The sequence below is a fragment of the Bison bison genome, unplaced genomic scaffold (genome assembly GCF_000754665.1).
Source record: "Bison bison bison isolate TAMUID 2011002044 unplaced genomic scaffold, Bison_UMD1.0 scf7180017864245, whole genome shotgun sequence".
NCBI lineage: Eukaryota > Metazoa > Chordata > Mammalia > Artiodactyla > Bovidae > Bison > Bison bison.
In genome coordinates, this window is record NW_011494817.1 from 1,321,606 (window position 1) to 1,345,746 (window position 24,141).

At 40.7% G+C, this 24,141-nt stretch overlaps 1 protein-coding gene across 1 annotated transcript in view; it reads right to left on the bottom strand.

Annotated features, from left to right (window-relative positions):
- Positions 1-24,141, bottom strand: part of GRM5 (glutamate receptor, metabotropic 5) — a 629,334-nt gene that overhangs the window by 23,531 nt on the left and 581,662 nt on the right. The window lies entirely within an intron of this gene.

Consider the following 24,141-nt stretch of genomic DNA (forward strand, 5'->3'; position numbering starts at 1 on the left):
TCGCAAAGAGTCGGACACGACTGAGCGACTTCACTTTCCCTTTTCACTTTCATGCATTGGAGAAGGAAATGGCAACCCACTCCAGTATTCTTGCCTGGAGAATCCCAGGGAAGGGGGAGCCTGGTGGGCTGCCGTCTATGGGGTCTCACAGAGTCAGACATGACTGAAGCAACTTAGCAGCAGCAGCAAGGAAAAGATGAATGTCAGTAAATTAGAATTTATTTAATGTTTACCATGTGTCAGCCATGATGCTGGCATTTGACCTAAATGCAGTCCTGGCAACAACTCGTGGCAGAGCCTCTGTTTTTATTATATCTGTTTTACCGAAGCAGAAACCTGAGATTATAAGGATTGAGCAGACTGATCAAGGATTTGAACACAGGAAGCTAAATTTAGAACCTACACTTTAGCTATTATAATGTGTTGTCTCCTAGTTTAAAAAGTATCAATAATGAAGCTTCACTGAATAGTACTATGTCTGTGTGTTATATTGGAAACTGGTGATGCTAAAAGAGAAAAGAGATGTTCCTTCAGTGTAGGAGGTTTATATAACCGTTAAACTGACGTGTAACAGTCAGCACTGAGCTGCCTGGATTGTGGAGGGTGGCTCAAACAGCTTTTACCTGAGTTTGCAATTCAGCACTCCTGGAAGATACTAGAAGTTTCAACTAAAATATGGCACTTCCAACATGTGTCAGCTACGTGGTGCATCAAGATGAGCCCTTGTATTTGTATGCCAGTTTTCAGAGCCTACATGCTTTCACAGAAATAATCTCTTTTTTATTCATCAGTTTAAGTCTGCGGGGGAAGCACTGTGATCCCCATTGGCCAAATGAGGAAACAGACTTACTTAACTAACTTGACCGGAATCACAAGCCTACCTAGCAGGGTGGAATCGTCCATGGAGCTTGTAAGCATCCAAGACTCTTAAGATTTATTGTGTTTATTACGTTTCCCTCCTAAATCAGGAGCCTGATCTGGTGCCACGCCATCCAGGTTCCTGACATTCAGCAGGTCGTGATAGAGTGTCTTACTTTCAGAAGACTTGTTTGCCCTCAATATAGTCACTTTTTAGAAAAATTTCTTTTCCTTCTGTTTCAATATTAATATTAAATAAAACAAAAAGCAATAAAATTATAATCATTATTTGTCCTGGGATAAAGGCCTTCCTCATAACTTTGTTTTCTTCTAAGATGTTAAAAAGTATTTAGCATCTGAATGAAAGTGAAATGGCTTTTTAAGTGAAGCAAAATGGATTAGCGTCTTTGGTAGATGTTAGCTGAGCATCTGTTAAATTCTAGGCATTGGGCTTTGTCCTGGGGATAGAGAGATAATAACCCACAGGCGTTACCTCATAGAGCTCACCGTCTCTTGGGAGAAGGAAGGCGAGAAGGCAGTATGTACTCAGTAACTTTAGGTCTAGGCCATAAAGAAGAGAGGAAAAGAACTTAAAGACCAGATTGAGCAATCTTTACTGCACCAAAGAAAACACCTCAGAAGAGGATCCCTTGTGAAGTACCAGTCGTCACATTGCAGTAGAAAACATGTTGTATTTATTTGTGAACTTAGTCACACTGCCAGGGCATGGCTTTAGAAATTAAGAGAATGTTAATAGAACAATAGAATTATTCACAGTTCCTTACAAAGGGGTCCTTGAATTATTTTTTAATATCTTCTGTTAGGCTAATTTCCAGTTAATTTAAATATTTTAATAGATAATTTAGGACATCTACACTTCCAGTTCAAAAACTTCTGTCTCTGTTTGTCTGTCTTGCTTATGTATACACACACACACACACACACACACACACACTGCCAAGTGCCCCTGCTTATGAAACAGATCCTAAACATTCTATTCTCTCATAACCCATTCTGTTTTGGTAAAAAATTTTATAAAGAAATACAAGTCCCAACTTAATTCTAGTAAAGCAAGAGATACATTAGATTTATTTGGAACTTCCAAATAGTTCTTGTTTTCAGAGTAAGGTGAATTTACAGACTGTCACTTACAGACTGGGAAGCTCATCTTTGCTATCAGATGGGAGCCTCCCTCTTCCTGTCTGTAACTATAATTACAGTGTAAGTATGTTTACCAGATGCCTAAATAGACCACATTTTCATTCATTCACTTATGCATTATTCCATTCAACAATAATGTACACTTTAAAGTAGCTAATAATGCTTTTATAGTCTCTGCTGCAACTGCATAATTCTTTCTCTTTGAGCTTATTTAAAAAATAAAAAACATCAACTAAAAATAGTTGAAGCTCTTCAGAATGTATAATTAATACAATGTCAGTGAAATTTATTTCTCTTCTGTAATAAGTTCATATATCTTTTAGGCACCTACTAAAACCTAGGCACACACGCACATATCCACATGTATCCACACACATGCACGTACTTGTGAGGACTGTTTTAAGTGTTTTACAAATATTGACTCACTTTTCAAATTGCTTTGTAATTATTTTCAAGGTCACAATAAAAATAATAACTATATATACATGTAAATACCTTAATCACTTTGTTATACGCAAGAGACTTACACACGTTGTAAATCAACTATACTTCCATGTTCAAAAGTCCTAAAAAAAGAAATAGTGACAACAGAATATTGAGTGTACCAGGTTCTTTTTGCTATATTATCCTCAGTTCTTAAAACTACCCTAAAGCGTGGGTGCTATTATCATCCTAAAGAGGCAGGCCTTGAGGATGAACATGAGTAAACCCAGGCTCACGTGGTTTATGCATGGGGAACTCAGGATGAGAATTTGTGCCTCTGATTCCTAAGCTCATCTTATTTCCATTCAACTTCCATATAAGTAACAATGTCAATAATTTTGGAAACAAGACTATGACTTATTATGGACTGTGAAGAAAGCTGAGCGCCGAAGAATTGATGCTTTTGAACGGTGGTGTTGGAGAAGACTCTTGAGAGTCCCTTGGCCTGCAAGAAGATCCAACCAGTCCATTCTAAAAGAGATCAGGCCTGGGTGTTCATTAGAAGGACTGATGCTGAAGCTGAAACTCCAGTACTTTGGCCACCTCCTGCGAAGAGTTGACTCATTGGAAAAGACTCTGATGCTGGGAGGGATTGGGGGCAAGAGGAGAAGGGGACGACAGAGGATGAGATGGCTGGATGGCATCACCGACTCGATGCACATGAGTTTGAGTAAACTCTGGGAGTTGGTGATGGACAGGGAGGCCTGGCGTGCTGCGGTTCATGGGGTCGCAAAGAGTCAGACACGACTGAGCGACTGAACTGAACTGATGACTTATTAACTTTAAATTGTGTTCTCTGGTTTGGGTTTAATTTACAGCATTCCTATTTACTGAATACTCTGTGCAAGGCACTGTGATAAGGAGCATGTGGGTAACTCACCGATACATTCACAATCTGGAGTGGGATGATGAACTGTAAACAGATAATTTTTAAAGAAAGTGAGAAGTTTTATTGTAGAAACATTCAAGAAGGACTCTTAACCCATACTAGGAGGGCTGGAAAAACTTTAGCAAGATATGATCCTACGGTAAATCGTCAAAGATGAGAAGGAATACAGTATGAAGAGACTGGTAAGCAGGCAGAAAAAAAAATCAAGCACAAACACGTGAGAGTCTTAGCAGCATGGTGTAGACAGGGAAACAGTGCTTCTCCCCCTCGGCACCCCCAACCCTACCGCCGACTGTGATGGTAGTTTAACTGCCAAGACCTGTCCAATTCTTTGTGACCCTCTGGACTGCACCCCGCCAGGCTCCTCTGTCCATGGGATTTCCCAAGCAAGAATCTTGGAGTGGATTGCCATCTCCTTCTCTGGGGATGTTCCCAATCCAGGGATCTAACCTGTGCTGGCAGGCAGATTCTTTACCACTGAGCCAATCAAGTGTAAAATAAGACAAAGTAAAATACAGGTGTAGATGGAGCAGGATATAAAACATAGCTTATGGATGAATTTATACTGTATGTTGTAAGATTCCACTGTGAGATCTTAAGGCTAAAGAAAAAAACATAGAGTTGACATTTAGATAAAATACTGTGGACTTGAGTACAGACTTGAGATAGACTACTTGAAATAGACTCATTCGACTGCAATAGTCATGCAATAGATGATGAGATAATTCCTTGGGGTAGTGATGATATGGAGAAAGAGTAGATAACAGTTTCAAGAATATATGGGAAGTAAAATGAGTAGGATTATTGATGAATTTGGGCTTCCCTTGTGGCTCAGCTGGTAAAGAATTCACCTGCAATGCAGGAGACGTGTGTTCAATCCCTGGGTTGGGAAGATCCCTTAGAGAAGGGAAAGGCTACCCACTCCAGTATTCTGGCCTGGAGAATTCTGTGGACTGTATAGTCCATGGGGTCGCAAAGAGTTGGACACGACTGAGCAACTTTCACTTTTCATTGATAAACAGAGAAGTGTAGAATGCTACCTCAGTTACTGCCTTGCGTGGTGCACTTAACTAAGTTAAGAAAATATAGGAGAAGGTATATATTTGGAGGCAGAAATAAAAAGCTTCATTGTGGAATATGAGCTGGTGGACCATACAATTGGACACATTTAGTAGGCACGTGGATTTAAGAATCCAGAAGTTAGGGGATTCTTACGTACTTGGGAGCCGTCAGCATACAGATGATTGCAAATACCATGAGGATGGTTGAAGGTACCCACAGAAAGCAGATAAACTATGGGATGGTTGAGGGAAGGGAATTACATATTCAGTCTACCTGTTCAAAAACTTCTATAACACTGTTTATGTAAGCATTCCTGATAAACACTTTTTGAGTGCCTACTATATGTTAGATGCTGAATTCAGGGTTCTTCAATCTGCAATATGTTTTTTTCTTCATACTGTTTAGACTTGTAGATCTATGCTACAGATCTCAGTATAGCTTTGACACTTTGGTTTCTATGCCATAACTCTGGTATCAAAAACTGTCATAATAGTTTTTAAATATTTAAGAATGAATTGTTCTGAAATTAGCTTTAGTTACCTTCTGTAAAGATTTTTTATTTTTGTTCCTTTTGTATCTCCTTTGTTCAGAAAGCTCTAGTTCCTCTTAGTTCTACAAGAGACCATGTTTATCTGGTGACAAAATTAAAAATAAATAAATAAAATAAAAAAATACAGGGGTGGATAATAAATGTAATTTGCCCATAATGATTTGAATAAAAATTCCATTTCTTTATTTCCTTTCCTCTGTTTCTATCAGTGTCTACTAGACATTGGAAATTTTTAGAAATCTACTAGACATATTGAAATTTCTATACAGGCTATGTGGTTCAAACTGGGTAAATGAATGCAGAATGAGATGAAAGATTAGAATAAAATGAATATATTCAAACAAAAGTGTGTATGTTAGGTGAAATAGCAGATATTGTGGAGATGATGCCTAAAGCTAGAAGGAAAAGAGAATTTGATATTAGAAATAACTATTACTTATGTGAGGGAGATTCGGGTAATACATTTATCAGAAGTAGAGTGACTAAAATGATGATTCTAATTGTATTAGAAGCTAATCGTTACAACTGAGAAATGAGCCTATGATGATAGTTTGCCCTTTGTTGCTGTTTTCTTGCTAAAAAGTCATGCCTGACTCTTTGTGACCCCAGGCTCCCTTGTCCTTGGAATTCTCCAGGCAGGAATACTGGAGTGGGTTGCCATTTCCTTCTCCAGGGGATCTTCCCGACGCAGGGATTGAAAGATGGCAGATGGATTCTTTACCACTGAGTCACCTGGGAAGCCCTAGTTTGCCCTTTATATAGCCATTAAAGTAACTCAGAATGGTAGCAGAGCTTGGAGTAGACAGAAATTCTTTACCCAGTAGATGGTACTTTTAAACAAAGTTGAAGGATAGATGGATAACTAGATGTCAGGAGCCTCAAAGAAGGTGGTTTTTCACTTTTGCGTTTCTACATGACATGTGGAATGTGTCTGGAGGCAGTATGGACTTGCTAACTCCCAGCCGTGTGCGTTGAGGAATATGTGATGCTGAAGGATAAGTAATGTTCTATGAAAGGCCTGTAGAGGGAGGCATGTCCTTAGATCCACCTTCATCTTCAGCCTCTTCACCAAACACACCATTTACTGTATTTCTTTAACTCTCAAACCACACTAGGTATCATTCAGTTTAGTGAAATCCACAGGGACATAGTTTATCTGATGTGCAGAAACCACAGTACACATATTTTACTTTATTCTGCTGCTGCTGCTGCTAAGTCGCTTCAGTCGTGTCCGACTCTGTGCCACCCCATAGACGACAGCTCACAAGGCTCCCTGTCCCTGGGATTCTCCAGGCAAGAACACTGCCTAGTGGCTTACTCTACTTTCTTCAACTTAAATCTGAATTTTGCAATAAATAGATGATTATTTGAGCCACAGTCAGCTCTAGGCCTTAATGCTGAGTGGTTTGTTTTTGAGATTGCACCCAAGTACTGCATTTCAGACTCTTGTTGACTATGAGGCTATTCTATTTCTTCTTCTAAGGGCTTGCCCACAGTAGTAGATATAATGGCCATCTGAATTAAATTAAATTTCCCCATTCCCATCCATTTTATTTCACTGATTTCTAAAATGTCCATGTTCACTCTTGCCATCTCCTATTCGACCACTTGCATTTAACCACTCCCTTAATAATAATTTCCAAATGTCTTTAATCCAAAGAAAAGACTTAAAGCTTATTTCCCTGTCTTATACACACCTGAAAAACAGGAAGTGCATGTTTTAGGGATAAACTGTTTAACCATCCCTTGGTCTATTTATGTATAAGATTGCTTTTTGAAGCACATACCTTATTTTAAATGATGCACAAACTGAAGGCATTAATAAAATTAAAAAGTCAGTGAAAGGATCATGGAAAATGTTGGAAATTTCATGTATGTTTTCTGTGTAAATTCCATATGAAATGGACATCAGTGGAGCAGGAGAGAAGTACTGCACAGTTAGTGTGTAGGAGAGTGTTCTTTAAGGAAATCTCTCATTTAAATGATCATAAATGCATCCCATTTACAAAGTAAATTTAAATCTTATTTTTCTTCATCTATTTTCTCTTATTCAGGATAGACATATGTATGAGCTGTGCAAAATGATATGAGAGAAAAGAGTCTTTTTGGCCAATAAAGTACAGAAAAAATAAGAATTATTGAAGTTATTATAAAACAAATCACTTTGAATGTCAGAAAACCCAAGAAAGATTTTCACACCAAAATTGCTGTCAAGAAGGCAGAGTTTTGAGGCCAAGACTAAGAATAAATCTGGAAAACTGGAGAATTAAATGATCAGAGTGAGTAAAACTTGTGAATGAGTATGTGGATGAATAAATGAATAAAATGGAAAGGTAACTTGAGGGGTTATCAGATCTTCAAAGGGCTTTGTTGTTGTTTATTTTGCTTGGTTTTTTTTTTCAATAAATGGAAACTGAAGCAACTTTGTAGACTTATGTTAAGAGACCAAGGAAAAGAGAACAAATGAAAGATGTTTGGGGAAAGAGAAAAACTAATATAGTGTTTTGAGATAATTACAGGAAAAAAGGAGGAAAGAACACACAGTTTTCACTTATAATTCATCATTAACCAGTTGGCATATACCGCAGGCTTCATTTTCAAAACATACCCAGAACCTGGCCATTTTTAACCACCTCCTCTATTTATTACTCTGGTCCAAGCCACCATCACTTTTATTATGAAAATTACAATAGCTTCCCAAACTGGTCCTGCTTCTGTCCTTACTAATCCCTTCCTCTTACTCAACCCAAGCCAACCCAACCCAATCTCTACACAGCAACCAGCATAATCCTTTGAAAACAAAATTATTTTTATAATACTTCTCTGTTGAAAGCTCTCAACTAGTTACCCATCTGCCTGAGTAAAATCTAAATTTATTATAATGGTTTACAAAATTCTATACAGTCTTCTCCATCCTCTATTATCTCTCTGATCCCATAACTTACTCTTTTCTCCCTTCTTGCTCACTTTCTTCTCCTTGAAGACCCTGGGCATCCTCCCACTGAAGTGCCTTTGCTATGGCCATTTCCTCTGCTTTCAGGGCTTTTATCCCAAATATCCTGAGAGAGGATCTCCCTTAAATCTTTTCTCAAATGTTACTGTTGCAATATAGCCTGCCATGACTACTCAGTTTAAAAAATGCAACTGTGACCTCACTCTTCCTGCTCTTCCTACCATTTCCTGCTTTTCTCTTATCCATCGTAATTTATATTTTTACTTATTTGTTTTATTTACTGTCTGTTTTTTCCCAGCAGAATCGTCAAAAGCATGTGAACTCTGTGAAGTCATGGATCTTAGACTGTTTTCTTCACTGCCATCCTTCCAGCACTGTGACAGTACTGAGCTTATTGCAGGCGATTATGTTTGTTCGATGAATGCATGCGTACATGAACGAATGAATGAAAGGAGAATCATGTTAAGGGAAAATGTTCAGCTGGGGAGGAGGAAAGAGTAGCAAGTTCATAAGAAATGACATTAGGTCTCTCAGAGTTGGAGTGATAATAGGAGTAGAGTGGTTGAAACTGGAGGTTTGTGAAAGTTTGGGTGGAAAAGTGAAAGAGCAACATTGGGCAGGAAGCTTATGGAGTAAGCAAGAATGTAGGGAGAATGATTGTCAGGTGAAACACAGAAGATTGTGTAAAAGATCCTCATTTTAAAAAATATTTTTGCCTCTCTTTCACATTATCCCATTCTTCACACCAAGCTGTTCCATTCTTGCATTCGAGTTAAACTGAGATGATAATGGTAACCAATGTTACTTGTCATTGTCAGCCAGTGATCATGAGAGGGGGTATTCTGGAGATTTCTAATGATTTTTTTAGTCTTATCAATAAGACACTGGAAAACATGGCCCCTTTTGCTGTGGACGGTTGTTTGGATGTTATATCTGACAATGTTACAATATGCTGTAAAGTGAGAGAAGTGAAGCCAACTTTCCAAAAAATGGCGGCATGGAAGATTAAATGAATGTAGGTCCTAGACAGTCTCTCTGAGGCACTGAATTAGCCTCTTGAACCTCAGAACTTTCTTTAGGTGAGGTTAGTTTCCTTATGATGTAAGTAACTGTGCATGATGTTTTAGATACTCTGATGCCAGCACCCTCCTACGGCTTACCTTGTTTCATTACTTTCTCTACCAAGGCTCAGTTCAAAATTTCTAAGGTTGTTTATGGCATTTGTTTATGTTAAGGTATTTATCAGGGAGTGTGTTTATATGTATTTATGAAAATCCTAAAGAAGCAAGTTACTACCAAATACTTTAGTCTTACCTAATCATTTGTTCAGTTCAGTTCAATTGCTCAGTCGTGTCTGACTCTTTGCAACCCCATGAATCGCAGCACGCCAGACCTCCCTGTCCATCACCAACTCCCAGAGTTTACTCAAACTCATGTCCATCGAGTTGGTGATGCCATCCAGCCATCTCATTCTCTGTCGTCCCCTTTTCCTCCTGTCCCCAATCCCTCCCAGCATCAGGGTCTTTTCCAATGAGTCAACTCTTGGCATGAGGTGGCCAAAGTATTGGAGTTTCAGCTTCAGCACCAGTCCTTCCAATGAACACCCAGGACTGATCTCCTTTAGGATGGACTGGTTGGACCTCCTTGTAGTCCCAGGGACTCTCAAGAGTCTTCTCCAACACCAAAGTTCAAAAGCATCAATTCTTTGGCACTCAGCTTTCTTCACAGTCCAACTCTCACATCCATACATGACCACTGGAAAAACCTTAACATGACCACTGAAAAAGCCTTGACTAGACGGATCTTTGTTGGCAAAGTAATATCTCTGCTTTTTAATAGTCTTTTAAATAGTGTTCCTTTTTATACATATTGTTGTGTATAAAAAGTATGAGAGTCTTCATAGCGTTATATTTGTATAGAAAACAGAAGCGGGAGATAGACTGAGTAAAAAGATGTATTGTGATCTCAGTAATCCAGATTTAGAAAATGCCTAAACAGTTGGCCCTTGTAGCCATGGTACAAACACCACTGTTCACTTATCAGAAGCTATGCTAATTACATTTATAACCAGTACAGTATCATGATTTATAAGATTTCAGATCACCAAAATGTGTGTTTCATATATATTTGGTCTTCCTCCACTATTCCTGGCTCACAGCTCTAAAACCTCTTGGAATTTCCTAAGTACTAAGAGTGATAAATGTGTCTTCTGTGATGTTAATGAGGTGACTTTTGAAACTCAGCTAAGGATGGGGCTTGGTTGCCAGTGGATCCAACCATGTGATTAGAGGGTTAGAACTTCCAGTTCCACCCTTTTGACCTCCACGGAGGGGAAAGGGGCCAGAGATTGATTTCAGTTGCCCGTGGTTAGTGATTTAATCCATCAGGCCTATGTAATGAAGCCTCCATAAAAATCCAAAGGATGGGTGTGGAAACTTTGGTTTCTTGTAGAGATGCTGGGAGGGATTGGGGGCAGGAGGAGAAGGGGGCGACAGAGGATGAGATGGCTGGATGGCATCACTGACTCGATGGACGTGAGTCTGAGTGAACTCCGGGAGTTGGTGATGGACAGGGAGGCCTGGCGTGCTGCGATTCATGGGGTCGCAAAAAGTCGGACACAACTGAGCGACTGAACTGAACTGAACTGAGAGATGATGGGAAATTCACTCTTCAGTTAACTCCCACTTCCAAAGGCCCCTAAGCTGGACTGGTCCATAGAGAGGCCTGCTGACTTCAAACTCACCTTAAAACAATGCAAAACTACACTACACTAGGAGGAGGAGAAGATGACATCAGAAGCAGACAGCTTGCCCAAGATGCTGATCTGACTTGTATGATCATTTATAATGTTTTCTTGATTCCTTGGACCTATGCCTATCAATCCCACGTTTTCTATCATGGACATGATTCTATGCTAGTTTAAAACTCAATCCAATCCACAGGTAATACCTGTACCTATTCTGGGTTACCTTGGTGGATTTCTCTTCTTTAGGGCTCTGATTGGATACCCCCTAGGAAATTTGTTTTAGATGAGTGTTCAGTCCTGTTCTATCTATTCATAATAATTCTAGATGGGATCCTCTCACCTGGCCAGTTAAAAAATACCTGCTCTGAGGCTGGCCATAGATTTAAGTTTTCTCTTAGGGTCATTTAAACTCAATCGGAGTGATGAGCTAAGTCTCAATAAAAAATTAACTTCTCATCTAGTAAAAGGAGAGAAAACTCCTACAATTATGGGGGGGAATCTACATGTTTAACACCAGGGTATGGTCATTTAAGTTTAAAGGCTCCTCTATGTTGGGAATGGTTAAATCATACTAAAAATGATCAACCTGGTAATTTTGAGACAAGGCTGGGTGCTTAATGAACTATGCCTGTTATTACCCTTAGAGAGAGAGATTGGTATGGGACTCAATGGTTTTGTGGCACTAATTTATGGCCTTGACATCTACAGGGATGATACGAAGGTGTAGCCTGGGATTCCCATGAATTTAAGGTCATACATGTTAACAAATTATAGGTAACCCCAACCAATCTACCATTGCTATGATCCCAATGGGTCAAAGATCTGTATTCTACTGGTATGACCATTTAGCTGTGTGTGTGTGTGTGTGTGTGTGCCTTCAGTGGGGTTGGAGGATGTAATTGACCATATCTAAGCCTTGACAACTTTCATAAGCTTTAAATGATAGTAACTGGGCTATTAGCCTATTGAATTCTGAGATCTCTTTGATGAGAAAGGCAGTGCTACACAACTGCAAGACCCTTGACGCCTTACAGCATCTCGGGGAGATATCTGCTGTAATTCAAACTGAATGCTGTATTTTTGTACCTGGTAAATCCTTTAATGTAACACATTTGAACCACATGAAAAATCAGATTTCTGCTCTAAGTGACCCATTCCCTAGTTTTGACAATCTTTAAAAAAAAAACTGGTGTGGGAGGCTCATTGCTAAAATATTTACTTTTAATTCCACTAATGTTATTAACTATTCCATTTGTAGTTTGCTTGTTTCACAAGATTATTATTTCTTGTATTACCAAGTATATGACTGAGCCTTCAACGAAAATGATGACTAGACTTGAAGCAGTTGATCAAATGTATAGTTCAATATGTGATCAATGATTGTAATAGTGTAACTCTAGAAGGCAATGGCACCCCACTTCAGTACTCTTGCCTGGAAAATCCCATGGATGGAGGAGCCTGGTAGGCTGCAGTCCATGGGGTCGTGAAGAGTCGGACACGACTGACTTCACTTTCACTTTTCACTTTCATGCATTGGAGAAGGAAATGGCAACCCACTCCAGTGTTCTTGCCTGGAGAATCCCATGGACAGAGGAGCCTGGTGGGCTGTAGTCCATAGGGTCTCGAAGAGTCAGACACGACTGAGCGTCTTCACTTTCACTTTTCACTTTCATGCATTGGAGAAGGAAATGGCAACCTACTCCAGTGTTCTTGCCTGGAGAATCCCAGGGATGGGGGAGCCTGGTGGGCTGCCATCTATGGGGTCGCACAGAGTTGGACACGACTGAAGTGACTTAGCAGCAACAGCAGCAGCAGAGAAGGCAATGGCACCCCACTCCAGTACTCTTGCCTGGAAAATCCCCTGGACGGAGAAGCCTGGTGGGCTGTAGTCCATAGGGTCTCGAAGAGTCAGACACGACTGAGCGTCTTCACTTTCACTTTTCACTTTCATGCATTGGAGAAGGAAATGGCAACCCACTCCAGTGTTCTTGCCTGGAGAACCCCAGGGATGGGGGAGCCTTGTGGGCTTCTGTCTATGGGGTCGCACCGAGTCGGACACGACTGAAGTGACTTAGCAGCAGAGATGATGGGAGAATGCAGAGCCTGGAGAGGGAATGGAATCTCAGTGTCTCTGACCACATACCTTGCTCTCTGAATCTTTTCTGTCTGGCTGTTCTGAGTTCTGTCCTTGTACAGTAAATTAGTGATCTAGTAAGTACAGTGTTTCTCTGAGTCCTGTGAGCCACTCTAGCAAATTTATCCAGCCGAGGAGGAGGTCATGTGAACCTCTGATTTATGGCCAGTCAGAGAGAAATACAGATAACAGCTTGGACTTGGGACTGGTCCTGACATCCAAAGAAGGGGTCGTGGGCACCTCCCGTCTGTCATTGGTTGGGGATAGCTGTGAGGGGGAGGGTAGACTTGTGGGACTGAACCCTTAGCCTGTGGGATCTGATGTTATCTTCAGGTAGGTAGGGTTAGAATTGAGTTGAATTGTCGGACATCCAGTTGGTGTTCAAAGAATTGCTTGTTTGTGTGGGGGGACCACCCCATACTTGGAACTGAGTCCAGAAACCCAAAATAACCAGTCACTAACTATGTATTCATTGTTGCGTTCTCAAACTGCTTTAACTAGTGGAACCACACAAGTCCAAGAACTTATAAATACTTAGATAAAGTTTTTGGTCACATGTTTGCAGAATTGGCATTGGCTAGCAGGTATTTTTCAAATATTTCCCTCAGTTACCTTTCAAGTCACTAGACTAGGAAAGTATCAACAAACACAAAATGAAGAAAACGAAGCTTAGTGTTTCTGTGTGCTTATCCCTTACTTGGGCAGTTACACATTCATGTAAAAGAGCGCTTGGCTTTACCCAGTGATGATTTTGGAATTCTTTTCCAAGTGTGAAAGTTGCTCAGTCATGTCCAACTCTTTGTGACCCCATGGAATAGTCCATGAATTCTCCAGGCCAGAATACTGGAACAGGTAGCCGTTCCTTCGCTAGGAGATCTTCCCAACCCAGGGATCGAACCCAGGTCTCCTGCATTGCAGGCGGATTCTTTACCAGCTGAGCCAGCAGGGAAGCCCTTTTCCAGGTACTGTCTTATTTGAGCCTGATTATAGTAAGTTTAGGAGCCAGTTTTATTTCTCTGTTCTTTCACTTTGCCTCCCTGGCTTTGGACGGGCTGTTTCTGCCTTCAGTTTTCAATTTTAACTTTGGTCCAGTCATCGTCCCCACTTTTCCTGTCTACAACCTTTATAACAGCTCTGGGCACATTCAGCTCTCTTCCTATGTGGTCTCCTCAACCACCAGGCTTGTAGCCTCCAGGCAAAGTTTGGATCGATCCTACAGATATATGCTAGGAGATCTCTGTAGTGACCACCTGGAAACACAGTGTCTACTTCTATTTTATTTTGTAAAAATTACTTTATTTATTTTAAAATTTTTATTGGAGTGTAGTTGCTTGATAATGTCATGTTGCATTCTGCTGTACAGCATAGCGAATCAGCTGTACATATACATGTATCCCCTCTTTTTTAGACTTTCTCACAGTTTCTAATTTTAAAATGAACGAGGCAGAGTGTAAAACGGCATTTTATTTTTCAGATTTATTGCCATGGTACCTTTAGGATCATCCTAATTTTGGATCCTGACAGTGATAAAGTAAGGAGAGAAACTATGATATACATTTGAATAGCATTTAAAATATTGCAGGAAGCTTCTCCTCTACCATCTAATTCTCTCAATAAACTAAAGTCATTATTATCCTTCAAATAAGAAATGTATGGCTCAGAAAGCTGCTCCAGTCTGGCCATGGCCCCATAAGTGGTAAGTCACAGAAATGGGGCTAGAAACCAGATGTCTTACCTCCAATCATGCTCCTTATTAACACCTCACTTTCTTCATTTTATGCTGGAAAAAATGCCCTTATCTAAATAATTTGATAACCCATTTGAGGGACCGAAAAGGTCACACATGAGAGCAACAGTGTGTATTCAGGAGAGGGAGGTTTTGAGCACAATATAAACTTATTTTTCCAAAGGTCAGATTCGACTCCATAGTGGCCAGGTGGCATAAATCACCCTCCAGGGCCCCAGCCATCCCTTTGACAGGAGTTTGCAGACCCAGGACTACGCAGAAGTCTCAAACCTGTGACAGAGGCTTCTCTGAGAAGAGCATCAGTGTTGCCGCATGGGACGCTGTGTGACCGCAGAGACAGACGGGGGAGTGGGGGATACTGGAGAGAGCTGAAGCAAAAGCCTGAGTCATCCTTTCAAATCGCATTGATCAAAGGAGAATTTTAGACGTGAGTGAATGAGAGTTCTTATGAGTGAATCTTCCGAGGGGAAGGGGAAGGCCAAACCTGGCTCATTATCACCAAGTAATACTGCAGAGTAATTCGCTACTTCAGTCTCATCCCTCTGCCCTCTGTGAGCTGCTACAGAAGTAAATACTTTGGAGTACTTTACTACGTGTTCCAGCAGATCTTGTGGTCCCCATCTGCAGAAAAGCAGCATTTGCCCAGACTTGAAATGTCAGCTTGATCCATTCAGGGATTTCAGATTAAAAACAAAAATTGAGCATGATTAATAGGCCCAAAAAAGAATGTCAGAATTGAATATGCGTTGCGAAAGTATTTGAGAAGCTGCCAGGGAGCATATGGCTCTATCCTCTATTAAATAAAAGGAAGTAGAAGTTGGCAGGTGGGGAAGCAATGCAAATAAGCACTTAAAATGTAAAGAATCAGCCATCTTAACCCAGTAATTCTATTCAGAGGAATTCATTCTAAAGAAATAACAGAATCTGGAAGGCTTCTTGCAAAGACTTCTCTCTTCAGTGATATAGAAAATGGCAAAAATGATACAAAAGAAGAACAAATAAACCACTGGAGAACAGTGTAATAAATTACAGCAATATTATGGAAATGCATTAAATTTTGTATTGGGTAAAGCCTTTCATTGAACTTCCAGAGAGTTCCCAAAGCATGTATTTTAATCGCACTTACGAAGAGAACTTGTTTTCAGATATGAATCATCTTAAGTCTTTGCCTTTCCATTGTGTAATTTCCCTTGATGTTGCTGTTTGTTTCACAATCGGTAGAAACTTGGGAACATACAGATTTTAAAACTAATTCTAATGTGCTTTACATGCTTACGCAACATCAAGAGGGAGGAGTTTGCAAGGAGCAAAATGTTGACCAGAAGGAGGGTCTCCTTAGGAGAACAGGGTCAGCCAGAAGAAACTCGCAGGAGTGTTAATTTAATATTGCTGGCTGCGATCTTCAGGGTGGGCTTCCCAAGTGGTCTTACTGGTAAAGAACCCACCTGCCAATGCAGGAGACATAAGAGACACAGGTTTAATCCCTGGGCCAGGAAGATCCCCTGCAGTAGGAAATGGCATCCCATTCCAGCATTCTTGCCTGGAAAATTCCATGGACAGAGGAGCCTAGTGGGCTACAGTCCATGGGGTCACAAAGAGTTAGACATGAATTAGTGACTGAGCACATCTTTGGGTTGAGAAATTTTTAGACTAAATTATTTATTCTTTCTAAAGATAGATGAGTAACTTTCAAGGAGGCATTTTTCCTAACATTTTTGTGCATGGAAATTGGAAAAGCTTTGGAGTCAGACCAAGCTGGGTCATAATGACAGTGAGAGCCAATATTTACTGAGCACTTGGAATAGATCAGACACAGTCTATACCCAAATTTTTACTGATTTAATCATTGCAACAGCCCTTTGAACTAGATACGTCTCTTATCTTTATTTTGCAAATGAGGAAGAACTAGAACACAAGGAGATTAAGTAACTTGCCCAGGGTTACTGGATTGGTTAACCATGATGCATATTATCACTTAAATGCTGGTTATAGACACCGATTGGGCCATTTGTTGGGCTCTTCTGTCTTTTCATTTTAAGTGGCTTAAGGTACTCAGGTAACTGTGCTGTGTTTCAAATCCTTTCACCTTTGTTCTGATCTACTGGCTTGAGCCACTGCCTCGCACTTTTTTGATCATTACTACCCTAAAAGAGGGGCTTCCCAGGTGGCACTAGTGGTAAAGAACCCGCCTGCCAATGCAGGAGATAGAAGAGTCTCAGGTGCGATCCCTGGGTTGGAAAGATACCCTGGAGGAGGGGATGGCAACCTACTCCAGTATCCTGCTTGGAAAATCCCATGGACAGAGGACCCTGGCGGGCTACAGTCCATCAGATGGCAAAGAGTTGGGCATGACTGAAGCAACTTAGCATACTCACATGAACCCTAGAAGGTTGGAAACCTGATCCCTTTTCAGCACTGATCTCAGTTGCAATTTGCCCTTAGCAACTTGGTTTTCTCTGTCTGGGGTCTGTAGGAGCCCACACCTCAGGGCGTCTCCGTGGAAGCAGATTGCTTTAAAGCTGATGAAGGATCAGGGCCCCTCACATACAGCAGTCCCTTGCAAGGCCCTGTTCCTACTTGTGTATTCACATTTTTCAAACTTTTTCTTAAATAGAGTTCCCCCTTCCCTGGAATTGCATGAACTCTAAGTCTCACAAATACAGTGGAAGTGAAAAATAGATTCAAGGGATTAGATCTGATAGAGTACATCATGCAAAATGCCAGGCTGGATGAAGCACAAGCTGGAATCAAGATTGCTGGGAGAAATATCAATTACCTCAGACACACAGATGACACTACCCTTATGGCAGAAAGTGAAGAGGAACTAAAGGGTTTCTTGATGAAAGTGAAAGAGGAGAGTGAAAAAGTTGGCTTAAAACTCAACATTCAGAAAAGTAAGATCATGGCATCTGGTCCCATAACTTCATGGCAAATAGGTGGGGAAACAATGAGAGACTTTATTTTGGGGGGAGACTCCAAATCACTACAGATGGTGACTGTAGCCATGAAATTAAAAGATGCTTGCTCCTTGGAAGAAAAGTTATGACCATTCTAGACAGCATATTAAAAAGCAGAGACATTACTTTACTGACAAAAGTCCGTCTAGTCAAAACTATGGGTTTTCCAGTAGTCATATATGGATGTGAGAGTTGTACCATAAAGAAAACTGAGCGCCATAGAATTGATGCTTTTGAACTATGGTGTTGGAAAAGACTCTTGAGAGTCCCTTGGACTGCAAGGAGATCCAGCCAGTCAATCTCAAAGGAAATCAGTCCTGAATATTCATTGGAAGGACTGATGCTGAAGCGAAAACTCCAGTACTTTGGCGACCTGATGTGAAGAACTGACTCATTTGAAAAGGCCCTGATGCTGGGAAAGATTGAAAGCAGGAGGGGAAGGAGAAAATAGCAGATGAGCTGGTTGGATGGCATCACCGACTTGATGGACATGAGTTTGAGCAAGCTCCGGGAGTTGGTGATGGACAAGGAGGCCTGGCGTGCTGCAGTCCATGGGGGCACAAAGAGTCAGACACGACTGAGCAACTGAACTGATATGTATTCCTGTAGCTGATTCACTTTGCTATACAGTAGAAATGCATACATTTTAACTAAAAAACAAACAAACACCTCCCTCTCACCGCTAAAAGACTTGCTGATGCTTTCTGAGTTATAATTTCTATATTTGTAAAATGGAAATGTTGGGGATCAGGTGAAATTCTTGTAAAATTCTTGATCTTAGTAGGTGCATATTAATGTTACTCTATCTGTGATTCTAGTAACTTCTGTGTCCAGGCAGGTTTTCCCCAGACAATTCTGATACAGAATACTTCGTCTTGTTTTCTCCACATGTTCTCCTAATACTTATGAAACCATTGGCGCTTCTGCTGGGTATGACATGTATCATCTCCACTAAATCTTATGGTTTAATAAATCTTTGATTTTTAACACCATCCAGACCTAGTTCATGTGCTCCTGCACATTCTAAGTTAGGCAGCTGTGATTTAGGCTGGATTTGAAAATGAACTGGAGACAGATGATGGTCTATTGTATCTAAGCCTATCACCCCTGTTAATCTGTATTAGAACTCTATTCTCCTCCTTCATACCCTCATTTCAAGTTATAAATAGATATTAGTTTGCTTATTAGTCTATGATCTGTGTTTCTCATTAGCCTGTGAATTTCATGGAACCAAAGGCACATTTGTTCTTTTCACAGACACCTAGCATATGGCCAGGCATATAGCAGCAACTCAACAAATGCTTTTTTGCATGCAGGTAGCCATGAAGATGGTAAAGGCAAGAACATTTGCCAGAGGTGAGGCCCTGCGATTCATCCAAACGTGGCTCCCTCCGCACGGGCTCTCCCCTTCTGTTGTACACAGACGTTCACCAGTTCTTTGTATCTCAGCAGAGTTCTTCTGTTTGTATCCCCCCTTTCTTCCTCTAGTCCTCTTCCTTCACCTTGGTTGTTCCCATCTCACATCCGCACACAAAATGCCCTTCTTTTTTCTCTTCCTCTGGCTTCTATGGAGGAACACAAAGTGTTTCCAAATATTGCAAAAAAAAAAACCCCAAAAAACAAAAACCTTAGGTCCCATTTCACTCAGGTTTAAAGATTACTTGGTTTTTGACAAGACCAAGATGAAGTAGTGTGGTCAAGGGAGGCTGGGGAGTTCCCAGCCCCTATAGGAACATGGGGATGAGGATGGGAGAGGCATGCTTACCATACAGTTACGGTGGCAGAGTGCGGACAGCACCTGCAGAGAGGGGGGTGGTCTCTCTGCAAATCCTTAGCTGGCTGAGGGCGCTCTTACCTGAGCGTCAAGAGAACCATCTCTGCTCCATGTTACCGCACAAGATACTAATCACAGGCCAGGGACTGTCTGTCCATTTCCATTCTTCCTCCCATTGTTTTAATAGTATCATTTTAATAAAGGGAATTATGTTTCTTCTGGTTTTAGGATAATGTCTTATGGTTTACTATAATCACGTGTCATTACAATAGAAGTATTTACTAATTTTGCCCTTTCTAAACAGGTTTCTCATTATTCATTGCCTAATATCACAAAAACTCTAATTGAGATTGTTCTAATTTCATAATGGTAGATAAAGAAACATTACATAAAAACGATGCAATAAGGCCTCATCTGTAGAGTTTAGTCTCTTGTGTTTCTTAAGGACTTATGTACCAGATACTGAACGAGGAGTTGCATGGTGATCTAGAAATTCGGATAGAATGTAATAAAATAATTTCTGCAATTATACAGCATTATTATACTGCATGTATAACATATACACACGTACTGCACATATATGCATACAAATACACGTCTCTATAAAATCATATACAAATACACACGAATAGATAGATATACAATATTTCTCCAAATTTTTCTGAAGGCACTGGACTTGTTTTCTTGAGACAGGCTATGAATGTATGTATGTAGATATGAGCGCCTGTGCTCAGTCATGTCCGATTCTTTGTGACCCCAAGGACTGGCTTTGGAGTGAATCAGCATGGTTTTGGTTCCTAGCAATACCACTTACTTGCTATATGATTTCGTGTGACTTATATAGTTTTTCTTAAATTTCATTTTTGAATAATGAGAGCAGTGTTTCTTAACTCCCAACACTGATGTTTTACATTGGATTTTAGCGTTTATTTTCACAAAGACACTATAAAGTCAGAACTGTTGTCATCCGCATTTTACAGATAAAGAAGCTGAGTCACAAAGTAGTTAAATGACTTGCTCAGAGGTCAGAGGGCAAAATCAGACACATCTCTGGGCTGTCGAACTATAATGCTTATACTGTAGGGCATTAGATCAAAGAAAATAACTGAAATTGCCAAAGGGATGACTACAAGAGAAAATAAAACTCAATTAGAAGAATCAAGAAGAAGCCAAAAAATAAGAGGAAACATGTGCCAGGCACCCTGAGGAGTCTTTAGACATTGTCTCAAACATCCTTAAAACCCTGGGGCGGGGCCGTGAAGACCTTTTAAAAAAGAGAACTGCAGTTCACAACTACAGCTGATGAAAGCTGATACTGGGATTCAATCTAGGTCCTTCTGATTATAAATGCTATATGGAGATACATCTTGTGCTTCTAGGTACATAGCATAGTTCTGTAGTTGGCATTAGGAACATACGATTCACAGGCTCTGAGCTCAAGGAGCTTAGAGTCTTAACGGGGATGACAGGCATGGGAGCCGCAAGCAAGGAAACGCAACATTCACGGTGAAGGTAACAACACCCATCGGTGTGGGTGGCTAGGATGGGAAAGATCCTGGAACTCAAATGGAAAATGTCACAGTGGACCTTGATCTTCACCTGGACCGAGAGGCTGAAGCTTGGCACACTGCACAATCACTGTTTGTCGAATGCCTAAGTGATCAGGAGAGTTAAGAGAAAAGACATAGTTCTTTTCCAGTCACCTTCCTCCTCACACAGGACCTATTAGCTTTCCCCTTCAACTCTGGAGAGAGGGCAGGAGGGGGCGGTCCCGCAGGGGCATGCTCGCTGCCTTGCCAGTTAATGCCAGGTCAGGGACCACGTCTGTATCAGTGCCCTCAGCAGTGACTGGAGCCTGGCAGGGCTGCATGAAGAAATGTGCTGGATGAACGAATAAATGAATGAGGCATACACAGTAAGAGATGGATTATTTCAGGGAAGACCTACAGAGATCAGAAAGGGGAGCGGAAAAAAAAAAAATCACAACCAGGATCCATACCATCATATTATCCTTTCTTTGAGGTCTCTCCCTTCCCCTCTCACGTAATTATTTCCTTTTCTGTGCTCCTACAGTCCTCCTACAAAGACTTAAACCTCCCCCAACCCTCTGCTGACGTTGTTGGCTTACATCCCTGGCTCTATTGAAAGGAGAGGCGTTATCTAGAGGGAGGAAGGTATCGTATTCACCTTTATATCTCTAGTGCCTAAAACACCATCTAGCTCAGCAGACAGCAAGATGAATGATACATTCTCAGCAAATAATACCTATTTATTATTGCTGTTTGGGTAATAAACAGCACTGAGTGGAGACCGTTACTTTCCTGTGATTGACTTCTGCCCAAGTCTCCTCCTGCTAACTTGTTTTTGTTGCCTGATACACAACTTACATTTTTCCACCTCTTGTATTACTGACTCCCTTTAATTCACTACATTTTAATTTTGATTCCATGCTCCATAAAAGTGTGTATTGCCCTCTTGTGTCTCCTTCAATGGAACTGCCCACAAGCATCCCCTTTTAGGTGTTTCTGCCCCCTTCTGCAGGACTCTGCTGCCCTCTAGGGGGCCTTGCTCACCACATACGTCTCCAGACCCCGTTTGCTCTGCGATTGACCATCCAGTCCTTGGTTGGGATTGCTGCCCTCATGGCAGGGCTGCCAGACTCTGAGGCTCCTTTATCTGCTCCTGCAGCCCCCAGTTTATAAACCTGTGGCTGTACAGTGTAATGGGCTTAGGAATATGAGCCTGTGGCATAAGCAAGCAAGGAAGCTGTCAAAAATTGAATCCCATCCCAAGAGGAGCTTTTGAGGTGGCAGCCACTGGGTCCCAGTGCTCTTGGTACCAACAGGATCCTCAGCTGTGAGTATCCCACCTGCATCTTGGAGAAGTGAAGTGAAGTGAAGTCATTTCGTCGTGTCCCACTCTTTGCGACACCGTGAACTGTAGCTCCTCTGTCCATAGGATTTTCCAGGCAAGAATACTGGAGTGGATTGCCATTTCCTTCTCCAGGGGATCGTCCCAACCCATGGATCAAACCGGGTCTCCTGCATTGCAGGCAGGCTCCTTACTGGCTGAGCCACGAGGAAAGTGTCTTGGTAGTATGCATATTATGTCAAAGTTTATTCTCTGGAATCCAGTATCCAGCTAATGAGAGTGTTCTACCTGGTAAATGAATGATGATTTCCATCTTTGCTTGGGCCTCTGTGATATAAAGAACTTCCTCAAAGAATTGGGGCCTCAGTGGTTTTCTTGGTTAAACCAAACCAACATCTGGTTACCATATCCAATGGTGATGACTCGTAACTCTAATTTGACTTCTCTGTAACACTGGAACTATTGATCACTCTCGGATCATTCTTCCTACTTTTGTGTTATCAGTTGTGTCTAGGTCTCAAATGTACTTAATACTAATATTCAGGAATTTTTTGTCTACTTATCAGACTTTCCTTTATCTAGTCTGGGCTCTTTATCTAGAGGACCCTGCCCTTTGCTTTTCCAAACTGTACTTCAGACACCAAACTCTCTAGTTTTGTAGGCTAGTTTTTCCAGCAGCTTCTTGGATGTGTTCACTTAGATGTCTCTTAGGATTCTCAGATTTAACAGTTCCAAAATGAAGCTCATTTTCCTTCCACCTTTCTCTCCTTTATCTTACCATCTTTGCTCCCAAATTTATGCTCATTTAGTCTGATTATCATCCAATGCAAATGATTCTCCAACCCTTTAATTTTAGTATCCATCCTGGACTTTTCTGAGCTCATCAGACATAGTATTGACAAAACTTCACACTTCATTTTATCCTTCAAGATTCTCCTCTCCAAGTCTGAATTATATAGGTCCCAATCCCCCGATTTTGATACAGGTCAAAAACCTAGGACTCATCTTTTTCTCTTTCTTTCACATACACATACCAATGATTAAGTCCTATTGTTTTACTTTCTATTTGAAGCCATCATAATCTCTAAGCCTAGCCCATCACAATGGACATCGAGCTGATTTCTCACTTCTTTTCACTCTATATTCTGTTCTATCTATAGAAACCAGAAGGATCACTTTAACATATCAGTCTCATCATGTAACTTCTCAAACCTGCCAAAGCATCCCATTATACACAGGACAAAGTACAAAATCTGTATCTCATGCCGTTTGATCTCCACGTGCCGGTCCACCTGTTCTCTGACCATCATCGCCCCTTCTTAGGCTTCTCCACCCACAGTGGGTCTTGCTTGTCCCCCAAAATGATAGTCTCGCTCCTGCCTCAAAATCTTCTCACTTGCTGTTCCCTCTACCTCCCCAATCTTTATAAATCCTGTTTTCCTACTTCATTTTGCTCTCTGTTCAACTTAGTCAGAGAGGCTATTCATGACACCATAATTAAAAATGTCTAAAATTACTCTCTATCCAGCACACTCTAGTTCTTCACTTTTCTTCATTATTTTTAATAGCAGTTATACCTATATAGAATTGTTTTGTTTACTTTTTATTGTTGTTCTCTCTGATTGCAATTGAAGTTCTGTGAGGGTTGAGATTTTGTTTTCTTTACCACTTTGTCCTCAAAGAGAGGACAATTCCTGGTACACAGCACCTTCTCAGTAAATCATTGCTGGGTGTAGTGGTGAGCAAGTCAGGGTATTGAAATGTATGCCAAGTTCTCTGTCATATAACTTTTGGTTTATCTTCAATGGGGACTCTCTCTCTATATATATACACACACACACATATATATATGAAATATATATCTGATGTATTATGTATTAGTATACTTTTTATTGTAGTAGTTGAATGCTATAGTTTTTATACAAACATCTTTCTAAAAGGAAGAAAATTTTACTT